This window comes from Ischnura elegans, chromosome 3 (genome assembly GCF_921293095.1).
Source record: "Ischnura elegans chromosome 3, ioIscEleg1.1, whole genome shotgun sequence".
Lineage (NCBI taxonomy): Eukaryota > Metazoa > Arthropoda > Insecta > Odonata > Coenagrionidae > Ischnura > Ischnura elegans.
In genome coordinates, this window is record NC_060248.1 from 7,997,370 (window position 1) to 8,008,300 (window position 10,931).

General features: G+C 37.8%; 1 long non-coding RNA gene across 1 annotated transcript; it reads right to left on the reverse strand.

The window, feature by feature from the left end:
* Positions 1-7,533: 7,533 nt before the first annotated feature.
* On the reverse strand, positions 7,534-9,332 carry LOC124155048. Its single transcript, XR_006864108.1, has 3 exons — positions 9,215-9,332; positions 8,697-8,793; positions 7,534-7,730 (listed from the first exon to the last, which is right to left on the reverse strand). It is a non-coding gene; the product is annotated as an uncharacterized LOC124155048 (long non-coding RNA).
* Between the last annotated feature and the right edge of the window lie 1,599 nt (positions 9,333-10,931).

Consider the following 10,931-nt stretch of genomic DNA (forward strand, 5'->3'; position numbering starts at 1 on the left):
GGTCAGTTGAGATAAAACTTTCTTAAACCTTGCTTGTGACTTGATTATTTTTTATCACGATAAAAGTAAAGGTGGCTCAAGATATCTTTTGCGTCCCCTCCTCTTGAGTTTTTTCTGTATCCGCTTCTGGACTGATGAATCTTCGTACTCACGCGGCTAGTACCAAAATTCCATTCGGCATGAACGGAATAAGTTACATCGGGAGAGTATTCTATCCGTTCCGTTCTCGTTCTGCAATTTGTTCTCTGCTAAATTTAATAATATTTTAAAACCTATTTCAATGAATTAATCTCCGTCATGGTTGTTTTTTTTGGTGTCTCGAGCATTTCTTCACGAGGTTTAATCGATGTATACATAATGCCTTCGCCTATATTTTCCGTGGCTTTTGAAGATTTTGGCTGTCATCTGTCCAGGTGGTGTAGCCAGGTGGGAGGGTCCGAACCCCCCCTCCCCCCGAAATATAAAAACATAATCATTTTCCTCCATAAAAGAAAACAAAATATTGAAACATCATGAATTTACGAAATATTTATTTAGCAAATGAAGTTTTTTTCGATCATGAAAAGTGTTTAAATTATTTAAAAAACCTCAAATTAGTAACCTGTTTTTCAAATATTTTCCCCCCTGGTTTTCGACCCCCCCTTCCTTCCCCCCCGAACGAAATTTCTGGCTACGTCCCTGCATCTGTCTGGTTTTGCAACGAAAAATGGCGGACTCGTTTTTCACGTAAAATTTGACATAAAGAAGACATTATTTACGAAATAAGTCACTTGAGAAATTTAAATCGCAGTGTAAGGCAGTGTAAGAACAATAGGCAGAAATCTTGGACAAAAAGTTGGCGACCAAGGATATGAGAGTGGTTTTTCGATCGCGCGTCAAGGCTGAGCTTCACACGCGGGACGCTGTGGCTCGGAAACTTCGGTCTATTTTTCAAGTTATTTGATACTTTATTCTTGGATATCGGCATTTAAAATACGGCAAGTAGTCAGTATTGACATAAAACACTATCTCGAGGATATTACCAGGATAATGGATCGATCGACTTCACCATTTAACGCACTAGAAGATAGTAGAAATTAAATATTTGTGTTAGCCATTCCACATATAAGAAATATGCTTCGGATATGAAAAAGGGTAAAGAGATTAAGTCGTCTATTCTATATCCTTAATTATCCGTACCACATATTTTATTCAAGTTCTTCCCCTTCTAACATCCACTGCAAGCTCCTCTTTACTCCTCATGCAAACGTTTTTATTTTGGGATCAATAATTTTACTTAGCAACATTTACATGATCGAAAGTCTTCAACTGTTCAGCATGTAAACTTGGTCCATTTCAAAATAAATTACAATTAATTGAAATTGACTGGAGCTATAAATTTATCCTCTTTCATATTTGTTAACATCAATTTGATAACGAACATCTTGTCTCAAGAAATCGTTATGTCGTTCTGTCTTCTTATCAAGGTTTTCTGAGGCTTCTCGTCTATCCTACTCCACTTAGGAGTCCTTCATCACTAACTCAGTTGGTCCATTTAATCCTCATCATTCTCCGGAGGAACTACGCTTCAAAAGTAGTCTAAACACTTGATTTCTCCGCTGTTGTCAACGTCACCTCCGTCGAGAAGTATACTCCAAATGTAACTTTGGAGAAATTGTCCCGTAACTTCTATTTGTTGAACGCAGGAAATCTATTGGCATTACTTTGACCTCTGTCATGATAATTTAAACGCATGTAAATTTTTTTATTACGCAAATCATTACTTTGGCTTGTATATTAGCTACACCAATCACGTTAATTTTGACAACTATTATGATGAGAAATTTCAGCAGATAAGTCAGTTTCGCCTCAACTGCGAAATTGGACAGCTATGAGAAAGTGTAACTATTAAAGAACCACGCTCTAAGGTTTAGAAGTCAATTAAAAAATAAACACTATGTGTTCAAATCTAGTAGCAGAAGCTTGTCAAAATAGATAGTTAATCTAGCAATTCGAGGAAACAAACATTTGAGTCAGAGTTACTCTTTACATTACTAAAAATTTACTCTTTTGTTAAAATGCCACCGTGATTTTTCACCAAACGTAGGATTTAAATTTATTTATTCTTTTTATATTAATTTCAATTAAATTTATTTTAATATTTTCATGAGTATGACTTGAACATAAATCGTATCTGTAACAAATCGCCCTAAACCGTTTTCTCGTGAAAAATTTTGTAGTAATATCACGAGGAGACACATCAATAGCATCAATCTTAATGCTATAAATAAAATATAATTAAAAAATATCAGTTCACTCAACCTCGACTCTGGTTTTTTGGTACTCGTTTTTTGGTTTCCTTCGTGAGCTGAATGTAGGGCGAAGGAAGAAAACAACTCCGACCCTTTGAAATCGCTAACTTGCACGTAAGATGTATATTATTTCGAGGACAAGGACTCCCATTTAGACTCAGGAAGGATGCATAATGTGAACAGCTCTGTCTTGCAGCTGGCTGGATGAAATCCGTTAGCGAAGACGTGAGATTATAACCTTCGGATGGTGCTGGAGACTATTGCAAGGGCTCCCTTTATTCACAACAGACCCACTTCATCCGCGGGACATCGATATCATCATTTGTAACTTAAAACAGGAGCACAAGAAGCCCTCTTATGACGGGGGAACCAATATGGCTGTTCAGGGTTCCCATCGTCAATAATTAGACCTAGATGAGTAGATCAAAGATACGAGAATTGGAGTTCTCACGATAGCTTACGATAGCTGATTCCTCTCTGCTACGATGCCTTTTTGACTTGAACCAGCAGTGGAAAGTCCTTTTACGTTCCAGTGCGTCAATCGGTCACTTGATAAATGTATTGATTGCATGGAAAAAATAAGCCAACCAGCATCAACTCCCTTAGCATGGATATATTACGGAATTGAGAATTAAAATTCGGAAAAGACAGGGAGAAAACTAAGAAACCGCTTTACTCAATTACAATATATTATGTGCGCCAGTTTGCTATAAAAGTTCTGCAGGAGAATGGCTTCCAGACCCCGCTAACATTTTCTAGAAACTAATTCCACAACAATGCTGCTTCTCTCTCTCTCTAAATGCCTGTATCCAGGGGCGTCGCCAGGACGATGTGTTGGGGGGGGGGGGGGGGGGAGGAGGGGAGGGGGGCACGGCCGGGGTAGTCATGGGGGTGTAATCCCCCTCATCGGAAAATGTGAGCATTTTTATCTCTAGAAATAACATTGTATGATCTTTGGGCACTTTCAATTACGCGGTCGATGTGTCGTCGGGAAGATGTTTTGCTAAAGCGTAAGGAGGGGAGGGGGGCACGGCCGGGGTAGTCATGGGGGTGTAATCCCCCTCATCGGAAAATGTGAGCATTTTTATCTCTAGAAATAACATTGTATGATCTTTGGGCACTTTCAATTACGCGGTCGATGTGTCGTCGGGAAGATGTTTTGCTAAAGCGTAATAATGGAGTAGAATAAATTTATTATGCAGGTTAACATTTATCTGTTAATTTGTTTGGGGGGGGGGGGGGGAGTTATTGGCTAAACCAACCTTCGCCTGAAAGTTGGTTTGGCCAACCGATTTCTCTTCGTTTATTCGTGATGATATCAGTGGCATAACTAGGAACTTTGGGGGGGGGCTCAACAACTCTGTAAAATTTTGGAAAAAAATGACATGCCTGGAAACACATTTTACATAATTTCTGCACTTAATATGTAACTTAAAGCTGTTGCAATTGTTATACGTCAAAAACTATGCTATAGTTTTTAATATTTTTTCAAAATTTCTCTGAGGCTTTGATGGGGAAATTATCCCCTCGTCCCCCCCCCCCCCATAGTTACGCCCCTGGATGATATGATATATTTATTCTTTCAGGCCACCATTTAAGTTTCTTGTCGTTTCTCCTCCATTAGCTCTCCACCGTATCTGAGCTAAAACAATTGCCATACCTCCCATAAACGCCGCCATTACCTTAATGTTTACTGCTCGTATTTTTTATGACCTAATGCGAAAAAACACGCCCCTTGTGACCACCCCCCCTGGCTACGCCATTGCCTATACCTAAAGCTTAGCTATAAACGCCCCAAAAGTGTGAAGCTAATATTTCTTTAAATGCTCAATTGAAATGTATCGGCTGTTTTGATCTTTTTTAAATTGGCCATGAGATGGAAATGTGGAAGGGAGTTGTGACCGGGGGCAAGAGTTCAAGGACGCAGCCAGGAAAAGGTTTCCGGAAGTGTGTGCGGGCTTTAGGTGGAGTTAGTTCATGGCCTCATTCATGTGCGTCTCTGCTCCCCGCCCCCGCTTGCTTTGGTTTGGTCCACAATAGAGCAGCAATAGGTCATTTGAAGGTCTTCAGAAGCATCCCTCGCGCTGTCTCATAAAGAAGAAAAGCAAAGAGATACGATTTGAGAAGCTACATTGTTCATCGGAGAGATTTGAGATGCCGTTCTTTCCTAAGACTATCTAGGATAGTAACAGATGTGCCATCGATGTATAATTGATCGCTGCATTTGCTAGGTCGAACTAACGCATGCAATTTTTTCCATTTCTGTTTTGAGTTTGTTTTGCTTTTCACCATTTTTATAGTTTTATAATGCTGCATGAATAATTATCCACTTAATAATTTCATGTTTTTTTGCACGATTCGAGTCAACTTGCATGTGCCAATGCATGATCGGTGAGAGCTCACACCGCCTGCTGGCATGCACTGTCGTTTCAAAAGGTAGACACCCAGGAGTTCCACTTCAATTGAGGGAGACGGGTCGGTGAAAAATGGTGAGGTTGGCACATACCTAATGCGACCTGCATCCCTCACTCGTATTCCATCAAGAGCCGACGAGGACGGAAGCGGACGAGACCTAGCCACCGAGGCTGGATGGAAAAATGGGGATTGAGCTTAATAAGCTTGAGGAATAAGCTATTTAAATCACAGACAAATTGATATAAGTCATACTTAACTTTACAAAGTTTTACTTTGTAGCCGAAATACTTATACTTGTGTTTTCCTCGTCCCCTTGCCGACCCCCCCGACGACGCTCTTTTGGAGCAATATTTTTTCCCCCGGAACATCGAAGCCATCTACAGCTGAGTGACTGCTTATTGAGTGCAAGTGTTGCCACGGATCACTGGCTGTCTTTAACAGGCCCATCCTGTGAAGATTCCCGGTTTTTTTTGTGGAGCAAGAATCCTTAGTGGAGGTCCCTACAGCCCCCACAAAGGATCTTGTTGTATATGTCTGTGTGACTGAATGTGTGAATGTGTGCGTATTTGGGCTTTCCGGTTGAGAGGCTGGTGTTTGGTCCCTGCGGTGAATTTCTCCCCCTCCCCGCATACCAACGCAGTAACTTTTCTCACTTTCAAGGTGGACGAGAGGGAGAATTATGCGGCCAATTGAGAATTTTCTTTTCTTTAACCGAGGCTGGAGTCAAACTCCAGGAACATAAGCCCAATCGGAAATAAGATAAGTGGATGGAATGAACTGGGGAAACTCACGTTAACACTCATGTTGCGCCGTCGGAGTGTTTTCTTTCGGTCGGCAGTGTTTACCTATTAGATTCGTATTTGGGCTCACCGTTTATCTCTTACTAATACGTGGCTCTGAGGCCGAGTAGGTTCTTACAGTGCGCGGTAGTTACGCTAAAATTCATAAAAGAATAAAATAAAAATGAGATTATGATACTTTTTTTTAATTTTTAAAAGAAACATCGTGAACATCAATATAGTCCACGCAGATGAATCAGGAAAAAGTTAGTACTGTGGACCTAGTCATTAACTTTGGCAACCTAAAATCCTATGGTTAGTCATGTTGTTTGTTCAGATAATGCGGAACGAGCCTCATATCACATTTGACCCTAAGAGGCCAACAAATTGACAATAACGATATGAGGACCCTTAAAAATTTAAGGTTCGGCAACTCAACAATCAAGCTTCTCTTTTTCCATTCTTTTGACATCGGTAGTGATCACTGATCACCCCTGTGGCCTTAGTAGGACTACGGCTGTTTTTTTCCAATATAAGTAACGCTATCATTTTCCTCATAACCATTAATCTAGCATATCACGTTTTTTCCGAGACATTCAGATTTTTTTAATCCCGACATTTTTAGCATGAAAAAGCATAAGCACTTTTTAGCGTAAGACTTTATAAAATTTTACTCTTGGACCCAAATTATTCGGTCAAAAACATTATCCTTTCTGCTGTGCATATTTTTGACTAAAATAAAATTAGCAGCTAAAATATTATTATATTTTTATCTTTCATCAAAAAATGTCTCAAATGACCGTACAATATTTATATACTTTGCTAAATCCATAAAAATGAATGCATGAAAAATAGATGCAGCAATTGCATTCCTCAAAATAAAATAAATTGAAAAGGCGCAGAACTTCAAATCTTTAATGATACCTACACCAATGCGAATGCTTACAAAAATAGTTTATACAAAGGTAATAAAATAATTACTGATATACTGTATCACACACAGACACAACACTCATGTAGAATACATGAATAATAATAAAAAATCAACTAAAAACATTTATGTAAACGTATTTTAAGAAAAATATGCATATGACATGCACAAATGCGAATATCACTTTATTTTTAAACATAATATATCACAACATTTTCAACATAGGTATATTAATAAATAAAGCTTTTTAGAACGGCGAAAATAAATATATCCCTGAAATCTCAATTGAAATAAAATTAATTGATAAATAAATTAAGACAGTAAATACATTTCAAATTAGTTTAATTCTTTAAAAAAGACAACAATACTTATTCAACAGATAATAGCAATGAGAAAAAAAATATTACCAAAATATTTTGCAATACATGGAAACAGCAATAGCTAAAATAAGGAATATAATAATTAAATAAGTGATATTATCATAAAATATATTTCAAGCGAAGGAAATAAAATAATATACAATGAAAACAAAGCAAATATAACAAATTACACGAGCAAAAATAGGAGAAAATTCTTCACCTCCTGAATACATAGAGCATCAACAGAAATAGGCACTAGATACCACACTGCTTTAGCCAGAGTAAAGTCTTATGTCACAATTCAATCAGGGTTCAATATCTATAGCTCATTCACTTCGATAATTGAATTGTATAGACTTTCCTCTGTTTATCCCCCTCCCCACGTAGAGGGAGCAGTTTGGATTTTGAGGGGGAGGGAGGGTGGGGAGGGATTTTTAGTGAAAGGAAAGGACAGTTAGTGTTAGCATTACTACTAACACTACTATTATTAATACTACTACTACTACAAGCATACAAACTCACTCATTCACTCATGCCAAACAACATTCACACACCTACGACACACCCCCGTGATAATCTAAAGTGGGCACCCATCATCGCAACGATCCCCTGAGGTCGCAAACAAAACGTTCCTGCCCCTAGTTAAGCCACCTAAGTACGAAGTTAGTGCTATCTAATTAAACCCTGGTAGATAAGCTACGCATGCCGGCTATCTAAGAATCTAATTTCCTACTCTCCTGCCTATATTCCCCCAAAGCTGCAAAAAAACACATTACAATAAATAAATTACAATAAAGCACACAACAATAAAAAACACACTAAAATAGTCCACAGTTCACTGAATAATGCAGCAGGAGCCCAGGCCTTTTACTTCTTCAGTTTCTTCAATCTTCGCCTCTTGAGAGATCCTTCGGAGCACCTCTTCTCCAGGTAATACAGCATTTTGCAGAGTCACCTGTTGCAATAAGAACAATCACTTGTACTAACGGTGCAACTAAATACAGAATAGAGGTTTCCCCTCTGCTTGAAAAAATAAATATGAATCAAGAATTACTAAAGAGAGAGAGAGGTTTAGTCAGCACCGGAAAAGGCTGTTAAAATAATTCATTTTCCAATGCATTCAAAATAATATATTTGATGGTAATTGGAAAAATTGGTTCCTGATATAATTAAAAAGAATTTGCAAGAGCAATATAATTTAGCAAATGAACTACTGCATAATTTTTTTCATCGACTTCTTTTAAAAGACGCACAGTGATAATCTAACGCTGCAATGAAATTTAGTGCTGCAATGAAATACAAAATAGACTGAAGAACAGTGGTGTAGTACTGAGTATTGAATTTATCAATGAATGGCAGACCTTTTTCACGTTAATACCACATGAAAACATTCTACAATATCAACAAAATACTCAGAAAATAATAATTTTTTTTAATATTACACAAAACGAAATAACTAAGAATATAAATTTAATTGATAAGTAAATAGAAAAATAAGAACAAATGGTATCGCAAAACATAAATGAAGGATTACAATGAATCTATTCGGAAACAACAATGAAAAAGCTTCGTTCATGATCCATTTTCGAAAAAATACAATCACATCAAAGAATGTGATTAAGGGGACTCTTTCGAACTCTGGGGCGATCTTTTTAATGCTAGGCGATTCTATAAAGAAAATTAGCCTTTTATTATTACTGGGTCGTAAATTTTGATATCGAAACGGAAAGGCAGTAAGCAAAGAAGCAAGCATGCAAAACGTAATTACTTACACTGAGTAAAACTTGTATATGAATTAAATGTATCTGAAAAGGGACTTACTTTTACTTTATGTATGAACAGGATAATATTTTTGATTATCATGTGAAGGGTCAAAACATGTGCATAAGTTGAAAAGAAAATAAATAAAATCCATTCCTACCTCTTGCATGACTGGCCCAATCCGTTTTGAAGTCTTCACAACCCACAGCAATTCTGCTTCTCCCAAAGTTGAACTCAATTTCGGGAAGGAGTCACAGCTACAAAGAGAAGAATGCGTTTATTAACATAAATTCAACATTGCAAAAGCGAAAAGACTGAGCAAAGAGCTGTTAAAAATCGAATGCTTGAGGCAGTTACTTAAAATAATAAGTATGGCCATTAGCACGAGGATTTTATAGGCATTTATAATAAATCGTTACTTGGACAAACTTTACTGAGTAAGATATTCTCACTCACTCACTGTTTATTGCAAAGGTATTTTGGTTAAAATATTTTTCTAAAATCTTCCCATCAACGTTAAAAAGTAACTGGAAGTGTTAAAAATTAATGGAAAAAGGTGCTAGCTCGAAATAAAATGATTTTCACTTAAAAATTCCTCGTTTACTCAAGTGATTTCACAAAATTGATAAGATTTCAAATATAAAAATGAGGTACATATGAATGTGAATATAATCTTACTGTGACGTGATGGTGCCATGAATTTATGTTCTTCATGAATCGGAGAAGCATGCTTTATGGATCCTCTTCGACCGTTGTCTTCTGCTCTTCGTATCCGGGGATGACTTGAGCCTGGGGAGAGGTAGGATTAGTAGGCACATGCAAAAATAAAAAAACCCTTGCACTAAAAATCCCCAAAGCCTCGCATATAATCGCCTAGCCTTACGTTACGCAAATTAATCGGCCCTAAAAGCCCAAATCAAAGCTAACACTCGCATTATCTTCTTGTCTTGGTCCTCTTCTACCGTTGTTTTCTGACTTCTTTTCTTCAAATCCAGAGATGACTTTGCTGTCCTCTTCTACTGATGTCTTCTGTTCTTCAAATCCTGGGGAGAGGTAGGATTAGTAGGCACATGCAAAAATAAAAAAAAACCCTTGCACTAAAAATCCCCAAAGCCTCGCATGCACTCCACGACAACATACAGGGGGTATCTTTGCACTTCCCATGTGAAAGTCCCATTCCTGTACGCTGCAATGGATTAGCGTACATACTAAACCTTGGTTCAAAAGGCTAAAGTTAACGCACGCATATAATCGCCTAGCCTTACGTTACGCAAATTAATCGGCCCAAACAGCCCAAATCAAAACTAACGCACGCATTATCTTCTTGTCTTGGTCCTCTTCTACTGATGTCTTCTGACTTCTTTTCTTCAAATCCAGAGATGACTAAGCTGTCCTCTTCTACTGATGTCTTCTGCTCTTCAAAACCTGAGGAGAGGTAGGATTAGTAGGCACATGCAAAAATAAAAAAACCCTTGCACTAAAAATCCCCAAAGCCTCGCATGCACTCCACGACAACATACAGGGGGTATCTTTGCACTTAAACCAAGTGAAAGTCCCATTCCTGTACGCTGCAATGGATTAGCGTACATACTAAACCTTGGTTCAAAAGGCTAAAGTTAACGCACGCATATAATCGCCTAGCCTTACGTTACGCAAATTAATCGGCCCAAACAGCCCAAATCAAAACTAACGCACGCATTATCTTCTTGTCTTGGTCCTCTTCTACTGATGTCTTCTGACTTCTTTTCTTCAAATCCAGCGATGACTTGATTCTGTGGAGAGGTAGGATTAGTATGAACATGCAAAAATATACAGTCGCAAAAACAAAACAAAAAAAGAAGGGGAAAAACACAAAAAATGGACATATCACACTCACACAAGCACACACACACCCCTACCTACGTTTGAGCTCATAATCTAAATAAACCATACTAAAGGTTTACTATAAGGCCTTTTATTTTAGTATTCATTTGGGGACCATACCTTTAGCGCTATTTTCATCGTTTTCTTTACCATGTTCTTGGTCAATGACCTTGTGATTTTTTTATTCACGTGATCTGGTACCAGTTTTTATTACCTCTCATTTGTTGCAACAATTTTTTACCCTCCGAGTCTATTCTGACTCTTTGCATTGTGTTCATTCGATTGACGTCACCACCGATAGAGATCTCATGTACCTTTTTACCTTGATTCATAGCATGTGTTATTTGTGTGTAAATGTGTATGTATGTGTAAGAGACGAATACATTTACACCCAGGGCATTGCACAAAAATAACAATTATCAGCCATAAAATCAAAGCGATGAAGAGCCTATCACTCCCCCCCCCCTCCATGAAGCTATATTTCTTCCTTAAATTTCTTTTCGGCCGACGATATGGATTTCTTCATCTGGTG